Source organism: Planococcus citri, chromosome 3 (genome assembly GCF_950023065.1).
Source record: "Planococcus citri chromosome 3, ihPlaCitr1.1, whole genome shotgun sequence".
Taxonomy (NCBI): Eukaryota; Metazoa; Arthropoda; class Insecta; order Hemiptera; family Pseudococcidae; genus Planococcus; species Planococcus citri.
Window position 1 is genome coordinate 35460102 of NC_088679.1, and position 26299 is coordinate 35486400.

At 34.0% G+C, this 26299-nt stretch overlaps 1 protein-coding gene across 7 annotated transcripts in view; it reads right to left on the reverse strand.

The window, feature by feature from the left end:
- Fife (regulating synaptic membrane exocytosis protein fife) overlaps positions 1 to 26299 on the reverse strand; it is a 212513-nt gene that overhangs the window by 143989 nt on the left and 42225 nt on the right. For 6 of the 7 annotated variants that reach the window (XR_010557979.1, XM_065358814.1, XM_065358817.1 and 3 more), the window contains exon 2: positions 21752 to 21850. The exons of the other annotated variant lie outside the window; for it this stretch is intronic. The gene's annotated coding sequence lies outside the window, so the exon portion shown is untranslated. The remainder of the gene's footprint in view (positions 1 to 21751; positions 21851 to 26299) is intronic. 7 annotated transcript variants of the gene reach the window in all.

Below are 26299 nucleotides of genomic sequence, written 5' to 3' on the forward strand. Positions count from 1 at the left end.
ACTTGAAATTTTGACAGGTGGTAAATTTTTGCATGATCTTTCGATTTACCTTTGTAAAGTTTGAAAAAGTTCGTGCAAGTCCTATGTTAAAACGCAAAATTTGCGATTTCGGCTGACCTGTCAATCAAAATGGCCGCCATTTTGTAAGTAAGGCCAACTTTTTTTTGGCAAGTTTGCTTTAAAATGTTCCTTAGGATGTCCCCTTTAAGAAAAAAGTGGTCCCGGAGGATCGGCGGGGGGGTGCAATTACTCCTATTGTCATATGCCGGACTATACCTAAAGTACTCGTAAAACAATTCCATATTATTTTTACCTTTAAGCAATACCATAAACTGAATTAAATTCGGCATCAAATATCTAATAATCACCCGAGCGGTGTTCTAAAAAGGAAACTTTAATCAAATCAACGCCAATGATTCAACAGTCACGAACCACGTTGGAAAACTTCCTATGCTCTGACATCATATCACACCAACACCCCGTAATTTTCATACTAACGATACGCGCGCATTTCGAAATATCAACAGGAATCAGCGTTTTTTAAAAGTCGAGTGGTACTTAGTGAAATTAAAATATGTCAGAAATAAGTACGATAAGTTGCAAAAAAAGACCGAATTTCCCTTTTGCTATACAAACAATTTTAAATTTTAATTCGGTGAAGTATACGATAGCGTTATAGTGATTCCTAAAACGTCACCGAGTTGTTGAACGCCATGCCTGGTATAATTTTTCAGCCGTATCATCAATATAAAACTCGTGCTGGGAAGTTTTCCATGGAGTAAAATAACTCCGACGACGTCTACACGAATCGAAACAGCAACGGCATGGCAGTCTCGCAAGATTAAAATCGGAAATTGAAAGTGAATATTTAAAAAAGAAGTTATTAAATTTTCACATTATTTTTCTACATTGCTTATCATTTAAGCCGAAAAAATGGGGTATTGGATTAACTCGAGTGGTAATTCCATTTCGCTGTCATTTTGTTTTCTTTCTTCTTGAAATCGTCGACGATCTCGTTACAAATGCGCTACATCGCGGACAGTTATTTTATAATTGTTTTCTTCATCGAATGATTCTTTTCCCCTTCAATTCCACTATCAAATGGACTTAGTTTATTTTGTCAGATGATGCTATACGATGATAACGATTTATAAGTTCACTTTTTATATTGTACATGTTTCTAAATTGACGTTTAACTTTTTTTCCCCCTTTCTCGATACAATATCAAAAATATATAAAAATAATATCTCCTCGCTCACTCAACGTCAACTAATTTCACATCGATTTGCTCTTTACAATGGAAGTTCATTTGAAAATTTTGTAGGCTTTTTTTGGAAGGAACACTCGACGATGTTGTTAAATGTATTTTTATTTTTTTCTCATAAAAACGACTGGGTAGGTACCTATACAGCTCCTATTATAGATTTTTCCATTTCTTATTTTTATATATTCATTTTCAAGTACCATGTTCTTTAAAATACAACTTCTCGTTATAATATAATACGGAACATCTCGCATTAGCAGTTCACTTTTTCATCTTTCACACTTGATGATTTTTTTTTGAATGTGGTAGCTCGCATATTGTTGAAACGATATCGTTTCGAAAGCATCAAATTAGTTTGCGACAATACCTGATCGAAATTTGTGTCTCAAAGAGCCAAGAGAGGGACCGAGTAGATGTCGAACAAGTCATAAATCATACATACGCGTTAACAGCTCTTTGAAGCATGTCACGAGAACGTTGAGACGTGGTCAATTAACCTTTGACAGATGACTGCTTTATATTGATTAATCTTCCCAACTCGTGTGACTTATTTCAGTTGGGTTCAGCTTATTTAATACCGTCGATCTATAAATTTTTGATGCTTACGAAATACGAATATTTGATTGGATTATTGAAAACTTTTTTTAAGGAGAGATTTACACAGAGCTTTTGGTGGCATTTTTCGTATCCCAAAAATATGAATTTGAGAAAAAAATATAGGTAGGTACATACATAGTTTTTTTTCTAAGCCTATGTGTGAAGAGAGTCAGCGGATCATTATCTTACTTTGCTGTTGGAATCAACTCGCAATAAATTTTTGTCTCGTTTCTCAGTACATTTAAAATTGCATTTTCCACCGTTTATGAAACTTTTAGTGTTATTCAGGGTCAAGAGACAAGTTTACGCTAGTAATTAAGTTACATCAAATGGCTTGAAAATAATTATATTCACGTCTTAAAGCGGCGAATTTCTATCCGCATCGTTTTGTTAGCAAATACGCCTTTATAAACAAAAAACTGCATTCCACAAATTATAATTTAATATCAATTATGAAATTTGATTTCATAAGAAGACAAAAGTAGCTTAAAATTAATAACATAAAACGTATCTAGGTAGACTAAAAACGCAACGCAGCGACCGCGATGAAATCTAACAAAATACAGAAATTTAATCACATTAAAGCAGCGTCGCGTCGTGCACGAAGTTGAGTTTTAATTATTCAGATGTATCTTTTCTTAAAACCAAAAGTATAAAGTAAAAAAAAAAAGGAAAGAATAGGTAAATTGGCAAAAGTTGTACGCTGTAAAAACTTAAATCCTATTTTGCGGTGATGTAAGCATTTTCGCAAAGTTCTCGAGACGTTTCATATATCACGAACTTCTTACCAGATATAAGTTTTGTAAATTTTGACTTTTAGAGTTTTCGTATTATTTGGTAACTTCCTTCGGTCGAAAATGGAGTTTCCGAAACTTGTACCAAATCGTATTAAAGGTAACTTAATACAAACGAAATTGTACGATTGAACGGTCGTGTATTTTTATCGTAAATAGGCGTTCGAGCGGCGGAAATTTTAATTCGTTAAGAGACGATATCGAAGGAACAAAATCTGCTGAGCTTGTGCGGATAACGTTTTTTCTTTCGGTAGCATTATCCGCTACGCGATCAGCGAATTTTGTACCTTTCCAGGAACAAGGCTGCATCCTCATGTACTGGTTGAGCTGGCGGTGTAGCGATAGGTGAGCAGTTGGGTAGGTAAGTACTGCGTAAGTTTGTAAGTAGATGAGTTGGCTAATGAGTTTTCTCATTAAAAATAGGTACTGCAGGTATGCTAGCATTAAGTAGTACCTGAAACAAAATATTCAAATATGAATATATTATAAACAAATGAGATGAGATCATCAAAATTATCTTGAATTATTACTTACCTTTGTACGAAATTAAACCAAGTATTCTCTCCTTAAGAAGAGAAACTTCAAAGTCTTTGAGTTGAAAAATATTACCCACTTATGTAAGCTAATCACTCCATTAAAAAAAAAAAAAAAAAAAAAAAAAACGGTACAGGTACAAAAATAAAATAATTGTACCACATTTGATGATTTCTTGAATTTATATATTTCAATCAAAAATCAAAGTGCCATCTGTAAATCATTTGCAGTAAGCAAAGGTTTTTTTCTATAAGTAGTAACTGATCTTGACATGTTGCAAAAATGAATTTTTAAATTCAAAATCAGCACCTCTAAAACTCAACAGTTGCAACATGCAAAGTTTGTATTAAAACAACAAGTTGATATCTGAAATTAGCACTTCTGAAAATCCAGAAAACCTAAGTCATCTAAATTTTTCAATTTATGAAATCTTTAGACTCAATTGGGAGACCCTGTAAGTATAGGGCTAGTTTCAAAAATATAAGTTAACTTTAAAATCAGTGCTATCAAAACTGTAAACATGGCACATGAGTTTCAACTTTTTTCTTCAATTTGACCAAAAAAAAACAACAATATTGTCGAATGGGCTAGAAAAGGGAAGATACCGCTGAATGAGAATATATCAGTACAGGTAGATTTTGCACTCTGCAAGCATGGATATGTTCCTACTATCATCAACAGCAAACCAGTCCATGTGGCACAGCACACCCGCTACTTGGGCTTACACCTAGATTGTAAGCTGAATTGGCAAGAACATGTTGGAAAGAAACGTGACCATATGAACCTAAAATTTTGAAAATTTCAATGGTTAATTGGAATCGTCGTCGTCGTTTCCTTCTAAGCGGTAGGCCTATTGGCCTGTCTGCTGCGGTTGTTTGTGAGTTTTGAGTAAGGTTGATTTTCGTCTGACTTGGTTACCAGCCATGCCAGATATATCACGGTGATAGGGCTGCTATCTAGGCCTCCGCGCTTGCCCTGTCCTCTTTTAGTCGCCTTTTACGACAGGCAGAGGGTACCATAAGGATATTCTTGACCCGTCCCTACACGGGGGTGGTTAATTGGAAGCCATTCAAAATTGAGCTTAGCTAACAAGAGGCTAATTTACAAAACCATATTTCTTCCTGCGTGGTTATATGGATGTGAAATTTGGGACGTCACGAAAAAGTCAAATCACCTTGTCATTGAGCGTTTCCAAAATAAGTTCATGAGAGCCATAACTAAGACTCCTTGTTTGTCTCAAATGAGCAACTTCGAAGTGACCTCCAGCTTGAACCAGTAGACATAATTATTCATCAAAAAGCAAACGCATATGTGAACTGGCTCCATAAACACCCGAATTGTGAGGCTGTGATTCTTTGAGATCAAAGTGATGACACAAGGAGGCTGAGCAGACTCCACACGTTGGACCTTATCAGCCTCTAAGTGCACAACGCAATTACTGTAAAGAAGGAGGGTCATTATGGCCATTTTTGTGCCCCTCGCTACTTCGAGACTTGAATGGCCTTTTCTTAAAGCAGCGTTCTATCAAAAAAAAGTAGTGATTTAACAACAGGCATAGCATTACCAGCAATAATGCTATGCCTGTTGTTAAATCGCTATTTTTTTTATAAAATCAGCCAAAATGAATAAATTGAATGAAAGTATCGCAATCGCATATTATACCTATTGGTTAAACACATGTATTTAAGACCATTTCAGCTCAAAGTTTGAAAAAATTGACTTTAGAACTTTTTTCAGGGGTTCTCAAAGTTTGCCACCCCTGAAAGTGATCTGCAAAGATGAAGTCAAAAATTGACTTGAAATAAAAATTCAAGCATGCCAGTCGATTAAGAAGTAAAATGCAACATCTTTGCCGCAAACCGGACCTCGATAGCTTTTCATGGTTTCCCAAAATGTGGACCCCAAAAAAAAGCAGTGTTGAGAACCGTTTGGATTTGAATTGGTTGTGATGGTTGTGGTTTTCAGAACCTTTGAAAATAAGTGGTTCTGGTTTCGGTTCTCAAAAGGTTCCCAGTTGTGGCATTGAAACGGTTTTGTTTTGGTTCCAAAAGATACCTTTCATATTGTTCTTCCAAAATGGTTCTCAGTTCTTCTCAAACTCAAACGGTTCTGGTGGTTCCTTTTACTCCTCCTTTGATATTTTGCTGGTGGTGCTGGTTGTTCCACCAATTAAAAAATGGTTCCAAATGGTTCCAGATGCAAAAAATTGGCAAAAAATTGAAAATTTGTAAAAATTCCCCTTTACCTCGCTTATTTTGCATAAAAAACATGAATTCTTATTTCACTTTGGTAAAAAAAACGAAGTTTCAATGATGAGAGGACCAAAAAGAACCGATTCCTGAAAAGGGTTCTGATGGTTTTTCTTATTTGAAACTTGTTCTGGTTCTTGTTCTGGTTGTTCTATCCTTAAAAAACTCAATCGGTTCTAAATGGTTCTAAATTGTTTCAAAATCATTTTATATGGTTGTTCTTTTGGTACTTCTCTTTTCCAAATTTTGAAACGGTTCTGATGGTTCTGGGTCCCGTTTCAATTGACCTAAAAAAGCGGTTGTGGTGGTTCCAAACGGTTGTGGTTCCAAACGGTTTTCAACACTGAAAAAAAGTCAAAAATTGAATTTTTTGATATGAGCCAAGTTGTTGAGGGGGTTGCAAATGATATCAATTGAACTTACTACTAGTAGCAATAAACTATGAAAAGGGCATTAGCAAGGCTCGATGGGAAGGGTCAAAAAAGGGGGTTCCAAAATTTTCAAAAATAGAAATACCCCCACACCACAACCCTCAAAAAGGTCAAAAATGAAAAAAGCGTTACGTGCTGCATTGCTTACCCTTGAAGCAACATATATGTATTTGCTACTTTAAATTTTTTATATTTTCGAGCAGTGGTGCTAAAAATTTTTGAAATTTTCAACTTTGGGGCCACCCCACAGCCCTTCTATGGGTTCCCCTGGGAAAATATCACCCGATATTAATAATAGGGACCATCCCCTATAAGAAAAGGCCATTCAAGTCTCGAAGTAGCGAGGGGTACGAAAATGGCCATAATGACCCTCCTTCTTAAACATAATTTTTTAAATAGTGTTGTAAATACTTAGTTCTGATAATTTTAGGTTGTTGATTTTTGTATCAGTTCCGTAAATAAATAATTTTGAAAAAAAATTGACTAAAATTGTTGAAGGTGTGATCTCAAAAATTACCACCTTCCCCATAACTTTTGACAAAATTTTGAAGCAAAAAATTTAACGAGGCAGGTATACAAGCGTTTCAACTAGGACCCATTATTTTAATACAAATAAATTGTAAAATCGAAGTCAACGTTGTTTGCAAATTATTCATTTTTTGTATTTTTTAAAAAAAATTGTTGAGAAATTATTTTGGGTCTCATACATCTATCATAAATTTTATAAAACTCTAAATAATTGGAATTATGTAAGAACCTTGAGACTCTCCCCCCATCAACCGGTAGACAATCATGGAATGGAAGTATGGTGCTTCTCGATTTTGATCAAATTCAGCAGAGACTTCTATTTTGAGGTGAAAGTCACTCTAAAAAATGTTGGCCTCGAAGGTGCTCCTGGAGGAGAGATATGACTTCTTAAATGTAAGCTCTTTTGAAAAAATCTTGGTTTTTTCTACCCAACCTGATTTGGAAAAAAATGTACAAAGCTCCAGTAGATGTAATATGTACTTGCAAAAAAAATCCATTCAATTTTGTTGTCTCTTCACGAACCGAAGCAAATCGCATTTTTGGCCTCCTTGATCTCTACAGTTCATTTTTAAAAATATTGAACGTAAATAGTAGGTAGGTACATACTTTCTTTCAAATTAAAAAAAAAAACACTTGAAAAATAAAGTCGTTTGAAATCTAAATGTTGAAATGTCGAAGAATTTTTTCGAATAAATAGACTAGAAATAAAAGTTGAATTTTCATAATTATACACTGTTGAAATTTTTATTCTCAAGTTACTTAGGTAGGTACGTACTTAACTATATTGATTTCTGCTTCAATCTCGTTTCTGGATACACCCTCAACTCAAGACCTAATATCGATATTTTTGAACATTATCGAGTATTTTTCTCCGCTGATTTTTTTGAAAAGTTCCCTCGTAGAATGAAACTTCCTGGTTCCTTTCCGTTCCTTTCTCTTCCCTCCCCATCTAAAAACATACCCACGGATTCGAAATTTTAATTCCAAACGACACGGAAATTACATCGTTACGAAAATTATCATCGACTGTATCGTTACCCGTTGAAACAAAGGTAGGAACCTATGAGAACTTTTAATTCAAATCGTTTACTTTGGTTAAACGCGCTTTAACCCCCGTATAACGATTTTATAATTTATAATCAGATAGTAATTATTTACGCGTATTCGCCGACGACGTAAAGTTTCATACTATATATACTGCAAATTATTAATTATAGAAATAAATTTATTTCAATGTTTAAGCTTTTATCGTTGGCATAGCCGAGAAATTCGCCTGAAATACGTTCGGGGCGAAAAATAGAGAAAGTTGTATTAGACGACCATTAAATCATAATTTAATCTCGTATAACCTCGCTAATCAGATTATAAAAAGTTTAAACGCCATTACTGAAAAATTATAATGTTCTAAAACTACTGTAATCGTAATTCAAAGTTCTCTTAATGACGACCTAGTATAGCGAGTGTATACTTTGAAAAATAAAATTAAATCGTTTCGTTCGCGCAAAAGTACAGGGAATTTTTAAAGAATGCAATTAAAACGAAACAACCAGAAAGTAGTTTAATACTCAGCAGTCAGTTAAATACCAAAAATTCAATTAAAACTGACGCGATATGAAAACATTTTCGAGTATTGGTGTCGAATGAATTTTTGAAAAATGCGAGCCAAATAGGTACGTAGATAAATACGTCGTAGGTCTAGGAACGTACCTTTGACGGAAATATTTTTTATGAAAATTTACTCGAACGTTTTGAATTTTTAAAATCTATACGAGGGTGTGCATGTGAACTTGATCGAATGCGTTTCTGTGTGAGATATCCTCCTTCTCTCTCGTCGATATAGAATTATTCAGCCAACTATAATAGAGGTATTTTATCGTAGGTATGTGCAGTCGACGAATATGAAAAAATTCACATTGAGAAATACGTATATGTAGATATTAAATTCTCGCCATGTTAGATAACCATTCGTATAAATACACGTGAATGGTGACATGGACGACGAATAAACCACTAAGTATAGAAGTATAGGTATTTGCTCTCGTGTATACGAATGTTCGGTATAGCGCACAGCAACAATTATCTCTCGAGATCATTCTTACAAATTTAAACCGGATGATATTCCCATCGTACCATCAACTATTTTCCAATATCCCAGCTCTTTGGAGATTAAACGTCGGAAAAGTTTGCTAATATTTATTTATTGGAATTTAAGCAGATTAAATTCCAAGTAATAATTTCATTAGTGTCACCACGGACCCGACTTCCTCTAAGCCAATAATCACTTTATTAATTCCGCCCGCCAATCATTTCCCCACTGTTTGCATGCACACAATTGACGAAATGTAAACTTTAAACTGCACTTTGCAGACACTTATAGGTATAGGTATGTATCTCTATCGACCTACCTTTACAAACTGCACACTGTTGATACGTCAGCAACTTCTTGTATCGTGTTTGAAAACTCTGGTCGAATTATTTTTGCAATTTTCGTGTAATTTGTATTCGTTTCAATTGAAATCAGCGGAAAAAAAAACCATTACAACAATTTCTACAGTGATATAAATTTCACGTTTTTGAATTAAATTTGTAATAACCTAGTTTCAAATCTTGTTCGGATATTTTCAGTAAAACCCAGAAGTAAATGCTGGAACTTTCTTTTTTTTTAGGTATTATTTGTAGTAACCCATAATATTATATAATGCAATATTACGCAAAGAATAAAAATTTATTCTCTATCCGTCCGGCTCGTCGTATTAAAACGCGGTTCTTTCTTTTAGCTTCATTATGATTGTTATAAACTTTTATATTTATTTATCTAATTCTGCAGCTTTTTATTTGAACGTTGTTGTTGTTGTTCTTGTTTAGTTGTTTTATGACACAGTGATATAGTATTCGTTAAAAACGAGACGAAAGTTTTAAATTAAATGAATTGTATTTATGCTTTGAAGCGTGTCTCGTTCTTGTGATTATAAATTAGGAATATAATAAGTACCTAAATATAAACTGCATGTACCTATCTTTAGATACCAGATTTGTGGCCAATGGATCACTGTGCTATCGGTTTTGTGTTCTTTGCGATACAGATATCTAGCTATAAGTACCCAGTTCACATTTCTATCAATCATTCGATTGGTTTTTGTGGAACACTTTCAGAAAGAAAATTGATATGTATCTACTGTCTTTGTATAATTAGATTTCATTGGAGAAGAATTTTTGCAATTGGTGCTAATGAAGTAAAACTTTTCAATTTGTATTACATACATACCTAGATAACTTGATAGCATTTGATATGAAATTATTGTGTTGGTATTTCAAGAGAAATATCTGCCAGTATGAATACGAGTACCTACCGTAATAAATACAGATATTCTTTCTGCGAGAGTTTAATGAAAAAAATACTGATTGGTTAGACTTCATCATTTATTAAGAAATACGAGTAGGTGCCACAGTGCCACATATGTAGGCCAAATATCACAGATATTGTGTTTCATTTATTATTTTCTAGTACCTATGTTCTGTACATTGAACTGGTAGACTTTGTTATTGCAGTTAGTTGGAATGAAAGTATCTATAATAAAAGCAAGGTGTTCATAAAATTTGGAAAATGGTAGGTAGCCTAAATAAGTTAGTGTTTGGCAAAAAAATGTTCTAGGATTGCTTTGTCTTGAATTTTAAAATTCATTCAAAAATACGTTAAAGAGCGCGCACCCATACTTCTTATTTTTTTTCTCAAAATAAGTACCTAATTAGGTATTTCAAACTCAAAAAATGAGATTTTTAAAACTCACGTTTATAAATTTAAAGGTTTACATGTTTCAGGGAGGACTGCGAAAAAAAATGTCGGAGGATTAGAACCAAATCAATGGAGATCGTCAAGACCTTAATTTTGAGCTGAAAGTCACCCAGAAAAAATTTAAGCTCTAGGGGTGTCCCTGAAGGAAAAATATGGGTCCTTAATGAGGGGGTATTTTCGAAAAAATGTTGGTTTTTTCGCTCTAGCGTCTACCCAACCAGTTTAGCGATAAATGGTCTAGTTCCAAAAAAATTTCAGATTCTGCATCGACTTAGGACGATGTCATGAAAATCCAAGACCACTTTTCTAGGGTTCTACTACTGTTACAGTGTTACCTATTTTTCGATAAATTCGTATTTTGAAAATTTTTTCTTCTCAAATGTTCTCCATTAATTATTCCAAAACGTGGGAAAATGCTTCATTTTTGAAACTGATGAAATATTTTGGAGCGCATCAGTGCCAATTTTTTAATCATTATTGCCAATATCATAAAACCAAAAAAATTGACAAGTTTGTGTTCTTTTTTCAATTTTTTGAAATGGGCAATGATGATCAGAAAATTGACACGATTGCGTTCTAAAATACTTCCTAAGTTTCAGAAATTATATCTTTCGATGTTTTAGTAAAATTAATGTGAAATGATTGAGGTGAAAAAATTTTCAAAATACGAATTTATTCAAAAATAAAAGATTGCAAATTTTCAATCACTCACCAGAACCCTAAAAGTGGTCTTGATTTTTATGGCAATGGCCTAGGCTGACGATGCGGAATCTCAAATAATATCTTTTGAGACTGAGCCGTTTTTTCTAAAACAGGTTGTGTAGGAACTGGAGCGAAAAAACAACGATTTTTTCGAAAATTCTCTCTCTTTGAGGACCAATATCTTTCCTCCGTAGGCACCTTCCAGAGCTAAAATTTTTTGATTAATTGTCCACTCAAAATAAAGGTTCGACTGGATTTGATCAAAATTCTTTTTTCGATCCACATTCCACTCTCATTGGTTTATTTGAAAAATCAATCAGAAGGCATGGCAACTTCGTTACAGTATGATCGAAATTATCGAAATTATTGACCACCACTTACTGTCGCCTATCAAAATGGACTGCATGCGCAAAACTATAAAAGCAATCATGATTCGAGCAAATCAGGTGTGATCAGACTCAAAAGTTGATCTGAGCCATCCGATCTGGAAAGAAACTATTTTGAAACCGTTTCTTTTTAGTAGATATTTTATAGGAGAAATTCTAACAAAAATTGGTTTAATTTCAAAAATACCAATAACTTGAAGTAGGTATCTGCTTTATTCAAACCATGGAGATTATTACCTATTTACGGCGAATCGAGTATGCAATATATTTACCATCAAACGATGCGATGAAAAGTTGTACTTTTTGAAGAGATCTTTACAATAAAAGCAAATAAGGAGAGAGTTTTTCTTTTCCAATATTATTGGACTCCTTAGTTTTGGTTCATCCTTGACCTATTGAAATTCAGGGTTCACTGAAACGTTCAAGCCCCAAAACTCTTCTGATTTTTAGAAGAGACTTTTTTGCTACATAATTTTTCAGATGTCATTTCGGAACCCATATTGAAAATTTTCGAGCTATTGTCCTTTCTCAAATCCGTCACAAGGCAAATTTCAAATAGGAGTAAGAATCATTCGCTTGAATAGATACATATGAACACAGCTCTGACCACCCCCTCGTTGATTTTAAATGGTACCCCTATCCCCCAAAAAAATATAATCAAGTTTAGAATCATCCAAAGCCCTTGGAAATCTACGAAAAAAACCACACACAAATATGGAATTTCCTTCAACTCAACCGCAGATGAGACTTTTCACCCGGAAACAGCAGATTAATAGATTTCGATATGATGCTGTTCGGCTTACAAAAAATAGGTTTTCGCTCGATTTGAAAAAAATGGCTGTTTTTCTTGAAATACGAAAAAAAAACCGTATTTGGCAACACTCTTTCACGCATTCAGACGTGGAATGAAATTTAAAAGACGGCTGTTTATATTATGTAATATGTATCCTCGGAGTAAGTCAATTTCACGCTAAATTACCCTTACAAACACATCAGATGCATGGCCAGCGGCTAGGTCCGTTCACAATTATAGTAAAACTCTTATCGCGCCAAGTTTTCCACTTAAAGACAGTGTATATTTAACCGACAAAGGTATGAAAGCTGACGGATCGGTTACAAGATATAATTTAATTAATAGTACGCGGAAGTATCGGAATGTAAAAATTTGCCACAACAGAAGCGACGACGACGAGAGTAAAAATCGAACTCGGTGATGTCGTTGCTATGCCATCGAGAGATTATTAAAACAAGCTGTTCATTATACCGACGTACTAAAGTGAACACTGTCGCTTGTTGTATAATCTATTATGCTGTAAAACGACGAGTTCGATGTCTGGTATCGAGTACAAGTTAAGATGTGTACTTTAACTTCATAACTATAGGTACTGTACGATGAAGATGAGAATGGAAAAATAAAAGGTTAAGGTACACGCCTATGTAAAGCCAGTAATTACGTAAAATTGGAAACAAAGGCACTCGTGAGTTGTGAATTTCAAGCATCGTGTCTTTTTGTAATATCTGCGGTGCGCGGTGCGAATTCAAGCTGCAGATGATGTGCTGCAGACAAAATTAACAGTTTGATTGGGCGCGCTAAATGCATCACTTCGAAGTTAGCGATAAAAGCTGTGGAAAATTTCTTGGAATAAAAATCGTCGCGCTGAGTTGTCGCAGCATTTCCACCTACGTTTTGGTATTTATCGCGGAATTGAAACAGACTCGGTCACGTTCTCTATCACGTCCTATTTTACAACTTTACCTTTGCAGCGACGACGACGCCGGCGAATTATTCGATTAACTCGGCCTCGAGTCTACAATTCGTTAACATTTGACTCTTTACATATAAATTAACGTGGTATTCGCACGAATGGGCAAACTGTTGAAATGATTTTACGTAGGTATACTGTGCGTTAAGTTTTCGCCGTTGCCGTCGTGTTAATCTATTCGGAGGACTTCTTGCTAAAACACGCCTCAAACCTTATACGCCTCATCAATCCTATCCATTTCCGTCATAGGCTAAGAGGGAATGGGACACCTTCTATCATCTTTGTCTTTGCGAATTAGAATTACGAAATTGGGTGTTAGCTCACTTTATGCATTAATTCTACGTAGGTATAGGTAGGTAGGGTACCTATTACGTATTTCAGAAGAATAAATTTTGTTCTAATTTGAGCCATGGAGAAAAAAAAATGTCGGTGCTCCTTACGAAGAAACTGCATGAGAGCAAATTTTCAGCAAAATAGCAAAAAATAAGACCTCCGGGGATAGTGGCCCAAACCCGATCCTGATCCCTGACCCCGAAAGATTCTTATTATTTTCAATGAACCTGAATTGAAATAGAAGCCGATCTCTTAAACCCCGAACCTGGACCTGATATTTGAATCCGAACCTCGAAACCATGATCCTGATCCCTGATCTCGATCATTATTCGGGATCTTTCAAGTTCAAGGTCAGTACTCCTAAAATGAATTGGTTGATGAAAATATTGAAACTAGAACAATTTCCAGTAAATTTTTTTGAACAGGATGGTTCATTTTCACTTTTTTTTTATTTTGAAGTATTGAGGGTCTCATGTGGGGACCAAATTGGTTCAAATGAACGTGCTGAAAAGTTAAAACCGATAGGTAACTCTTGTAAGGGCTATTATCTTCGGTTTCAATTTTTTGTGTTGAGTAAGCTGATAGGTAGACAATTTGATTGTAACAGACTCTGGGATTATCGCCACAAGAAAAAAAAAACTGTGTCCATAAAAAATTCGAGTGTTCCCAAAACATTAATATCTGGGCATTATTGGAAGCACTAAATGCAATTTTTCGAATTTTTTCGGCTTTTGAAGGTTCAAGGGTAGTTCTAAATCCTAAATACGATTTGAAAAATCGAGAAAAAATTGAAAGTTCTCCTATTGGAAAACTGTGAAGTCAACCTCAGATAGGTTTGAAATTTTTTGGTTTGTTTTTGAGCTCATTTGGCCATATTGAAACTTGGGTTTTTTCAATTTAAAAAAAAATGAAAATGTGAAACTTTCAATAAGTTGAAATTTTAGAATTTTAAAAGCAGGTAAACACTCTAAAGCTGAAATTTAGAATTTTGTAGACTGATTTGTTCACAATTTCTCTTTCACGACTCTCAAAGGATTTGCCTGTGTAATTCTGTATCTATTTTGTGTATCTTGATTTTTTGCAACCCGCAACATTTCTACCAAAATAATCACAAAGAAGGGAAAACAATGTCCGAACCAAAAGTGAACCTGTACTTTTAAAACCTGAATTTGAACCTCGACCCTTGATCTCGATCCTTTATAATATGTATTGTGAACCCGGATATCCCGAACAAAATCGATCGAGATCGTCATCCCTGAAGACCTCTATCTAAAATTTGTATATGATTTCTCTGACAACAAGGGAACCTTTTCAGCTCGTTGAGTTCAATTGAGCTGGAATTTGGCTCATTGAAAGAGCATTATCTTTCAAATTTCAGAATCAAATTTTGATCTGTGTCAGTTAATTTTTCGACTTTTGATAAATTTTTAAAAATGACAGAGACATTGTCTATTGGTGCACCTACGAGTAAAATTATTTTTCTTCAAACAAAGTAAACAATGGAGATAAAAATCTGACAATCAGTATTACTTAGGTAGATATTCCTATCGTCCTACACATGTACCAAACTGGACTTCCAGAATCAATTGTCATCAATCATCATTTTCAGGGCAATCTCGAACCTCCAGTGAAAGTTGACTTTTCCCCAGCGATTTCAAATTGGTCCAGAAAATGTTGTAACCTAATTGTCCGATTTGAAACAGCTAAATGCCTGAATTAATTGAATGAAAAAATGTTATCGATGCATTTTTGATAAATTTTTTTGAAAACTTGACACTTGAATTTTTTTGAGCACTCAGAATGTCTGGAAACTGCTAACAATCAACCTAAAAACAGGACGTACCATAACCTTTTTATTGTTTGGTAGGTACATTTCGTGCGAGTATTTAGATCAGATTGTGATTGTTTTCACGAACCAAAATTCAAATTTCTGAAATTCTTTTAAAATATGAAAAACCATTTACAGCATAAAAGATTTTGCATAGGGGTGTATTTTGATTGATCTTCAATTTTTTTGGAGGATCTTGACTCAAAATTTTAAACTAATTAAAATACAAAATAGAAGCACTTAAAGTACATCAGTTAATGTGGTAGGTAGCTATAGATACAGATGGTACAGAGATTTATACAGTTTATCCTTGAATAATACAAAAATAAATGTATGGCTGAAAAAATCGTTTACTTGATAATTAAATTAATTTCTCCGAGTAGATATTTTCACTTAAATTAGAAATCATTCTCTTGTATTCATAATATAACAACCTACCCACTTGATACTCTTCAAATATTAAAATTTTCTCTGTAAGTAACCTAATTTATTCACTTTTTTATACGATATTATGCGTTTATAAGTATTGGTTAAATGTTAAATAAACAAATTGTATGGTAAAATGAGAGCTCGATTGTTTGATTATTTACTAAAATGAGTTTTTAAGAATTTTTAATGTAGTTTACACAGTGTTTAATGATCATTAAAGTTATAATATGCTTAATATCAATTCGAACCCCTTTTTATTCAACCACTATACCTACGTAGGTAGGTACTTAAGTACCCAACGAATAAATAAATATACCTACGGCTGGGGAAGGTTATTTATCAGGTACGATGTTGATTAGGTATACAAGTAGGTATTTAATAAATTTAACATCGAGGAAAAACAATGTTTACCGATGAAAAATATTTTTCGCAATTATGCGAGGGGGTAAAACGTAGATGAGAACAAGGGCCGATTGAGAAAATACAAAGTAAACAACGAAAACTGTACATTTTTCATCTTCACTAAAAAATACACAGAGCAACACTCGAGAATACAACACACAATTCTCTGCGTCATATCGTCGACAACGTCGCGTCGTCGTCGCTTCGTAGTCCTCGTATAGGTGAGTTAGGTAGGTACCTACGTATTACGTGTATTCGGTGTTCGTCGAGATAGCATTTAAATCCATCACGCAAAATACCTAACATAGTAGATGGAGCTTGAGAGAAACTTTATTATAAACTCAAACAGCCAGTTAAAATGTTCTTAATTATTCTTATTATGCACGTGAATCTTAAAAGTTGACACAGCTAGAAAAGCAACGACGACGAACGAACCAGCGAGTGAGCGAATCAACGAACGAACACGTTTAAATGTAGATTTCGCCATACACGCGACGAATGGGTCTTACTTTTTGATACTCGCTGTGCAGATGAGGAGTTTTCTTTCATTTTAGGCGCGGAGATTAATGGTACAAACACAATCATATGTATACCGCAAAAGTTTTACGCGTTCATTAATTATGTGTGAGGGGTTGACGAGCAGAGAAAGTTTTCGTACTTTTATGATGTATTGTTAATGCGTTTTATCTTATAGTTGGAAAAATCGGTATTTCATGCGCGAATTTGGTCTTCTGCTCGCCGATTATACGTGCTGCAGGGAATAAAAACCGACAAAATTTTCGCAATTCTGGCTACACAAACTGGATCTACTCGTATATGGCCGTTTAGATGAGAAAATCGTCCGAAAAAAAAAAAACATACGTATATATAGATACCATAGTACAACTTGTTCTCGGAACTTTAATAAAGTTAACCTCGTCGAGGATGAGGGAAAAAAACAACAATGCGCGAACCTTTCATAATTAATCACGTCGTGATGTACGAGTAGTACCTTCAGTTTCGCAAAATGTTTTCTAAAAATAACCTCGGCGAGTTGCAACGTTTTTCTTTGTACAAAACAAATTACAATGATAAAAGTTGAGATTTCAAGTCGCTAAAGGGCCAAACGCAGCCAAGCAAAAGCCATAGTACCACTGGCTGAAATCCTATGTAAACATTCGCGTGAAAAAGTAATTTCACAAAGCCTAATTTGTAATTTTCATTACCTTTAACTTTGCTTTTTCAAACTTCATTAAAGAGTTGACAATGAATTTTAATTTACGAAACGTCTTCGTTTTGTATGTATTTAAAGTTGGCAGTTGGTTGACGATGGCGATAGCGAGGTGGCCGTACAAAGTGTAAGAGTATCACGAGCATTTATCCACGACAAAATATCTTTCCAACAGCCGAATTTGGTTTTCGTTTTATGGTACACCATTCTCGCCTTAATCAGACGTGATTTGCAGTTTGGAATAATTAGCGTCGAGATTTCTATTCGCATTTTACGATAGAGTACCTAACAGAGAATGCGAAGGGGAGAACGAGAGAAGATTAAGAAATACGGTTTTCAAATATCAATATTGCGTATACGAGCGAGAGAGACGCTGTGATAAAAACCAATCACTTTTACTTGTCGATGACAAATTGATACGTCGAAGACGACGACGACGATTGGGAAATAATCTGTCATACGAAATCCTCATCGAAGCGTCTGTATTAATCTAAATTTAGCTTCGATTTTAAATTTAACCTCATCCGAAATCACGTCTGCGTCGTCGACAACGATACCATCGTTTGAACTATCTAAACCTGAAAATAACTTTTCCATCATTTCGCTACACGTTTTTGTGAAACACTTGTTTGACTAAGGTGGCAGCTTTATCTAATCAATTTTAAAGAATAGAAACGACCTCGGATTATCTCGACTCATCGATCGTTAAATTTAGACCGATTTTCTTTTTCTGTCAACCTGTCAAAAGGAAAGCAGGACTTTTTAGAACACTGATTAATATGTGTACCTACTGTACCTATAGATAGGCTACCTATAGTTTATAAACACAGTCTACAAAGTTTTTGAAATTGAATAATTATGGGATTTTAGAGGAAAGAATGCCCCGGCCATCATAACACGAAGACCTTCAGAATGGTTTTTTTTTTTTACTCAACTAGATTGGTTCCACTTTCCTTTGGAAATTTGAATTCTAAATCGCCAGAACAAGATGAGAATTCGATCCATGTATGGATTTACATTTGTAACCTATTTCATTATCAACAGTTCCTGAAATTTTGAGAAATTCGAAATATGTATTTCAAAAATCCAGGAATCAAGTAGTAGGAACCATAAATTGTTGACTTGGCTCCTATGAGACACACTTTTCATGCGTACTAATTGTGGACATATTTCATATTTTTTAGACATTAAAAACCCCCTGATTAGCTGAGAATCAACTTTTTGAACCATTTAGTTGGATTTTTTAAACGAGACTTTCAATTTGGAACAGGGATCATGAACATCAAATAATTTACACCCCCACAGTCGCGTTGTTTATAATTCCTCAAACAAAACCGTATTTCTGAAAGTACCCATGTAAAAGGACACCCACCAGCCGTTTGTCTTGAAACTGAATTTAATCAGACAAAAATCTGTTCTTCAAGAAATTAAGTTGTTTTCAAAAGCATTTTGAAAAATTTAAAAAAAAATGAAATGTCACTAGAGGCTTTAGAATGGTCGAAAGAAATGAAAGTAAAACCCTTATTGGGAGGGAAAAAAAGTTCAATTTTTCAATTCAAGAATAATTCAAGTCAATTTTTCGATATTCGTTTTTTTTTAAATTTTCAAAAATCAAAAAAATCACTTGTAGTGTGGTAAGTGAAAATTTACATTTCAATTTTTTGTAAGGTTCTTTTTTTTTGCTCACTTTTATTTGATAAGGTTATTCTGAGTAGATTGGGGCTGGTGAATCGCAAATTCGAGGTGACGAGTTGAAATTTGGCAATTTTTGCAACAATAAATTATTAGATACTCAAAAATGCTGCTACCACCCAAAGTTTACCTCCCCTAATTGATTTTCGGAGATTAAATTTTCAGCTACCAAAGTTAATTGCATCACTTTTAGCAGCAGTTTGAAATATAGCTGGAGAAAACTCAACATTTGCTAGAAGCTCTAGATCGGTTCGAAACTGGTGGCAATTGATTCGAGGGGTCAACTTCAAGTATAGTAGAAGAAATTTTGAATCGTTTTCTGCAAAAATATACGATTTTGAAATCTTTTCATTTAAGATTTTCCAACGCGTAAAAAAATACACTGTTCCACTCGTCATCTCGGATTTGCGATTCTTCAACTCTAATCAATTTAAAACGTTGAACTTACAAAAAAAGTAAATTTCCAACTGCCGAAGTTGATTATTACAATGCCTTCTGGAATGATGTCATATATGCTGGTGAAAAATCAACTTTTTCTGGAAGCTCCAAATCCGCTTAAAAATGGTGGCAATCGCTTCAGGGATCGACTTGATGGAGCAAAAAGAGTTTTGAGTCGTTTTTAGTAAAAATTGGAGATTTTTGAAATTTTAAAAAAATTTGAGATTTGGCAATTCGTGAGACAAATAAAATTTTAAACTCGTCTCCTGAAATTCGCGATTCACATGTACTACTTACCCGAATCGATTCGGAACACCGAACTTACGACAAGAATACATTTTCACCAACGCAACGCTGTAAAAGCAATGCGTTGAAAAATGAATAATCAGCAGGTGTGGTGTAGCAAGATTTTGCTAAAAAGCCTCGCGCTGTAAATATCAATCATTATATCGAGGCGATGGACTGCAGAAGAGGCTCGCTAATTAAAAGATCGGCGTCAGTACAATTAACGATTAAAATTTGACACGACTCTTTTAATTCGAACGATGCCCTTTTAATTAATTATTCTAAATGTTATATTCACGCCACTGTTGCTTAACTTGGCTGATGGTTTACATTAGAAGGGCCACGTTTATCCGAAATTAGAATGCGAGTTACGACATTGTCATTTTTTGCACAACTCTTGCGCTCTTCGAACCAGACAAACTTTGCTTTGGTACCGTAACTAATTTACAACATGAAATCGTCTCTTTACCTTAGGTACCTTAATATATTCATTGGCATGATTCGATATTTAAGTTGGTGATAGAGTTGCATTGTGCTATGTAGGTCTAGGTAGGTATGTTGTACCATGAATCTACAAATAAGTATGTTTATTCAAAATCGCCAAAATTTTGACACGTTACGATAGTTTTACCAAGCCACATGGTGTGATGGTGATTTTCAGAATAATCGAGCTGAAAATTTTCAGTACGTAGGTACTTACTTATCTTTCACCCACGTGTTTTTACGATCCATTAATTTCGGAGCATTCTATAGGTAAACGGATACTTGCGTATTATAAAAGTTCTATTGGGGCAGGGAAAAACTACACAATTTATACGTATAGTTTGCCCAACTTGAAGTTGAACCATTTGTAAATACTTCCACCTCAGATTATGGAAGTAAAATCTATGCAACTAACAAGTATACATACAGGGTATCCAGGGAGTGAGTGACCAAACTTAAAATACATTTGAAGCTCATTTTCATTGTAAACGGAGCAAAATTTAATAGTCTGATGTGAGTTTTTGCGGAAGGAATAAAAGTTCATTCGAAATTTTTTCTTTCAATAGTTTTCGGCCACTTGCAAATTTTCAGTTTGAATGCTCTTTCCTCGAACACCTTGTAGGGTTGCTGAACTGAAAAACAGCTAATATCACAAACAGTGGTCAGGAAAATACGCGCGAAGTGAGCTCATCGACCAATATTCATGCCATCGGGTACATGTACCTACGATAAAAACAACAACGCAATTTAATATTCTTTTGTATTTCGTCCAAACTAATCTGAAGTGTAAAATACCCGTTGACAAAAGTCTTCATTGAGCACGAAAGGGACATTTTCCATTAACCCGAAAACAATAAGAATTAAAAAATATCATCAAATGGGTTTCAAGATAAACGCGTAGGTATGTAGGTACGTAACTACTTTGCTTTAAAAAATGCATACAATATCCAAAACGGTTATAAATAATTTAAATATAATTAACGCCCGACAAGACACATATGAAAACAAGAATGACAGCTGTTGTAGTATTTAACAAAACTGTAGCAGTAATTCCCAAACATTTACGTATTAAATTTGAATTTAAATCAGCGCGATAAGTCGGAGAGGAAATTTACAATGTGGAATGATTCGCTATAACTATACCTACGAAAGCCTGAAAATTCTTCAGTCTTCACATTTGCTGCATGTATTATCAACTTGAACAACAATCAAACTACAAGTATACGAGGTTTCTCAATATTGCGCGAATAGTTTCGTTGACGAAAACGTGCTCAATAGGTGTTAAATATTCACCTATTATGCGCCTCGCCTTTCTTAATTATTTGTACACGTTCATCGATCACATTTCCTGAATAGTTGAACCGAAATGAACATTTTGTGTAGAACGTCGTGCCATCTACAGAATATCGTTTCTCAGCATACTTAAATTTACTGTGCAATTATTTCTAATTTATACCTACATGTACATTGTACATACTTATGCAAAGGTCTGAAGTAAAGGATAAACACTAAATTTACCACCTTGTGCGAGTATCAGTGCAGTGATTCTGAAATTAATAATTCAAGGGGGAAAACGAAAAAAAATGGTAAAAAAGATCAAATTTACTCACTTAACCAAGACGAATAGTGATCAACATTCCTGAACTTGTACTTCCAACGCATCCTACACCATTTATTCTAATTCATCTCACAGAATTCCTCAAATATACCTGTAACATAAATTCAAAAATGAGTATATACATATATACTGCATTAGAACAAGTTCTGAATAATTTTAAAAAGTTTTATCATATAATATGGGTGAAACATAAATGGTCAAATACGTAGATGAGTTTGCAACTCAAGTTACGTTTATGCATAAAAATTGCATTTCGATTCATAGGTTATACCTACCTCTGAAGAAATTTATTGAAAATCTGAAAATTCGTATTTTCCTAGATTTCGTAAATTGTCTTTGGTAGTACCTACACATCTAACAATTTTGTCTCTGATGTACGGGTTAGGTGTAACGTGGAGAGATAGAAATTTCATCGCTGAATTTCAACTTTCCAGGTCATTAGAATCAATTTCCAGTCGTGTAAAATCACAAAAAATATGATTCGAATCACCCAATTTTCGAATGATTCTTCAGAATTTATGCCTTTTCTTGTTTCCTTTTTGATATTTTCGACAAATTGCATCAAGTATTCAAATTTCAAGAAGAAATATTAAAATCGGTTTTCTTTGATGAAGATTTGTGACCTTTTCTAATTAAATTGATTCAGGCACAATTTTCTAAAATCAATTTCTACCTGCTTAAATCAAGAAACATTTTTTCCCCCAAAAATTACTTGATTGTCAGAGAAAGATATTCATGACTTTTGGAAATTGATTGTTCCTAAATTGATGCAGAGGGATGTGAGTAAAATTCATGTGAGTTTGCAGGCATGCCTTGAATTTCGTTTGGATCTCTTCAAGGAAATTTTCTCTTAAGCCAAAAATTTAAAAATCTTCTGGCGGAAGCTTCGCGATGCTTTTTCAAAAATCTTCCAAATAGCCCCCCTCCTTAATAGCTTTCGAAATTTGACATTATGATGATGCTTCATCACAATCAAAAATTATTGTTGAGGTATCATTTGCAAAAAATGTATCAAAAGTTATTTTCAGGTGCTCAAAGATTTTCTCCAAACTATTTTTCCAAAATTTTACATCCGTCAAAATCCTAAATTGAAAAAACAATGGGAAATATGGCCCCGAATTATCTTGTCAAATTGGAATAAATTACTGTATCCCTCCTCTATCCAATAAAATTTCTTTAGAAATTTTTTTTTGCCTTTTCAAAATAATGTAAAGGGAAGTTGAAGCAATCGTTGATCTTTGTATCAACTGTTTTTCAAACTTTCTTGAGGTCCATTCCGGATCAAAAGACATTCAAAAAGGCACATGGTTTTTTGAGAGCAATTTTCAGTCTGCCTAGGAGCATGAATGTGTTAAATCCGCCTCTACCTGCAGAGATTTCTTCTTCTTTTATCAAGTAGATAAGATTGGTGTTTTTTTAAAAGTTTATCCCCCTTCCTTCCTCCTCCTCTTTATTTTTCTATCAATTAATTCAAATTTATAACTATGTATTTGAAACTTTTCTCAAGAGATACCTGGCACAATTTTTCATATTAATCAACACGTAGGTACCTGTTAAAATTTATTAGAAGCGTACTTCAAGAAATTACTTTTTTGCAGCAGTTTCCAATTCGAGTTGCTTCACTCTTCCATCTCCTACAACAATTAAAGCACTACAAACACGTTTACCCTGACCAACCTTCAATTTACAATTATTATTTACATCAGGATAAAAGAAAAACGACGTTTATTACCTTCCATACAAAACGACCACGTAGCAGTTTTACTTTTCATTTTAAAAAAAAGGCCGGATGGAAGAGAAAAAAATCATTAATCAATATTACCCCATAGTATTTTGTCTGAATGGCTCAGTATTCGAAAAATATTTACGCTAGAGATATTTTAATTCTATTGACTCGTTGCGACAAAGATTATCAATCTTTTGAGATGAAAAAAAAAATTGAACGGGGTTTACTGTCACCTGCATTTAATTCAACAAATTAGGTGTGGTAAAAATAACACCGTGATGGATACAGTAGGTATTTGCCAAAGGTGTGTATTTTCATCTCGGAATGTTTATTTTTTTTTTAAGCTCGCGATTTTCGACGTAGGTATTGAATTTTCATCCGATGCTTTTTTACATCTTTATTATCCGACTAAAACTGATAAAATATTCCAGCAACGTTTGCTAGAGCGATAATGATTGCGTTCGTAGGAACGATGTAACATGTATCACAATGTTTTTAGATTAAACGAAAACAGTCTTGTTAAAACCTATAGTCTGCTTTTTTAGACCAGCCATATAATGTAGCGTATTTTTTATAATTTTAAACATTACATCGGCAAGATTGTACATGATGTAATTTATCCCATATACGAGGTTCCGTTATGTGATGATCTGAACGCTTTTAAAATAATTTATCATAATTTATCGAAGGCAAATTGCCCAATAAAAATGATCGTTTAAATTTGTTATCATGTACATGCGAGTAAACAGGCTCGCATAATGCGCTTACTGCTTATATTCAATTTTAAGTCGACTCAAAATAGGTATCCTTAAAATGGGCCATTTTAATGCTAAACGTAGCACTATAGGTACGGCGTCTTAAGGTGACTTATTTTTTCCTAAAACAGCCAGGGTAAGACTGTGCGATGCACTTCGTTTATTAAAAACTCTGTTGAAATGAGTGTAATTAAGAAATGCTCGCAATACGACTGGTTAGAATTTTATCAAAAGCGTAACTCGCTAAACACGCCGCAAGTATAAGTTTAATTACAACAAAACAAATAGGTATCACATTGTTTACATTCGCGTTGATAACTTTTCGTATCATTTTTGCTCGCAAGTTGTTTGAAAACAAAAATTAGTATACAAAAAGTTACTGCAAAACACAAAATCACCACTATTCCAGAGAAAATAACTCGTTAGCGCGGTTTCAAGCTCTCGTCATTCTCGCTACATAAATTCGCACTATAAACATTTCAAGTGCTGCGATTTCTTTCCGTTACACTTTTTCAAAATAACGTTCATCGGCAGAAATCAAAATTTTTCCAACGACTTGACTTTTACATCATACCAACCCTTATATGTATCTCGGTTCCATTTGCTTCGCATAAATCATCTCACAATACATATATGTATACACCATGGTAAATATAAAAGTTTGAAAAAAAAATAGCACAACGAAACACGAGTCTATTGTTTATTGTTTGTAACAATGTACTATATCACAAAGAATATCGTCATGTTTGAACATGGAATCATCTCTGCTGCGAATGTTATTTGTTTTCAAGTAAATTAGTTTGCTTCAAACGAAGAATTTAGGCTTTAATTCCTTTCCCTTTGTTCGTTTCATTTAAAAATTAACGTCGATGTAGAAGAAATTTTCTTACCACGATTAATATAGACTAACGTTCGTCTGCATCTTATAAACAAAATAACCCTAATGAAATTCGTAATTTTCGTCTAATTTCGGCGGTCGCTATCGGCCATGTTTTTCGGCTCGATTCGTGCCTTGAATTCAAAACAGATATTTCTCGCAAAATATAATATAGATAAGTTATTTAATATTATATTTCTTCGTTTCTTCATAATTTCTCGAGTAATGTAAAATCCTTCGATTTATTCGATTGTATCCGTTACAAATTATGGTAGAATTTGAATTGAGTATTGGAAATTTTTTTTACGCTTGAGGTTTTTCAGAGAAAACGTTTCACCAACATAACTTGTCTCGTTCTGGATACAAAAAGGGCAAGATTTTGGCATCATTGGCAATTGGCATTCAAAGTTGAAGAGCAGTAAAAGTACAAGATGATTTTTTGCAGTTAAAATAAGGTAGGTACTCAAAAAAGAAAAAAAGGGAATATGTATAGCTTTCTGATTCTGATTGATTAGTATCAATCAACTCGGATAGGATGTTCCAATTTAAAAAAAAAAAAAGAATTGAGAATTTTCACTTTATTTTAGATAATTTCGCCGAATTATGAGAAGACGTGTTAATAAAATTGCATACTTGGTTCGCCGTAAATACACGATGCTATTTTCACATACTTAGATATTCCAAATCATTAAGAACCAAAAATGAAATCAGATCCTCCGATTCAACTCAATTTCTTTTACGAATTCCTTTCAATAAATAGTAAAAAGCCTGACTACTTCATTTACGTGTAAGCATTAGTATAAACACTTGGGGATTTTTCTACTTATAAGGGAACCTCTTGAGGTGTCACCTTCCGATTCAAACGGGAGACCACGATTTTTGGAAACAGCATGGTCTAACACCCCCAAAACCAAATTTTCAGCAGCCCAACTTCATTTTTCGATTTTTGGAGAACGTTTGAAAACTCAAAATTGACTGTTTTTGATGATTTATGTTTTTTTTTCTTTTTGAAAAAAGTACGTACTTGATGAGCAAAAATGATCAAAATAGTCTTAAAACTGATATTAATCACCCAAATCCAAATTTCACTATTTTCAGCCATTCTGGAGCCTCCTGCGTGATTTTTCAATTTCTCCAGAATTTTTAATTTACTCCAAAGGACGGGAATATGAGGTTAGGCAG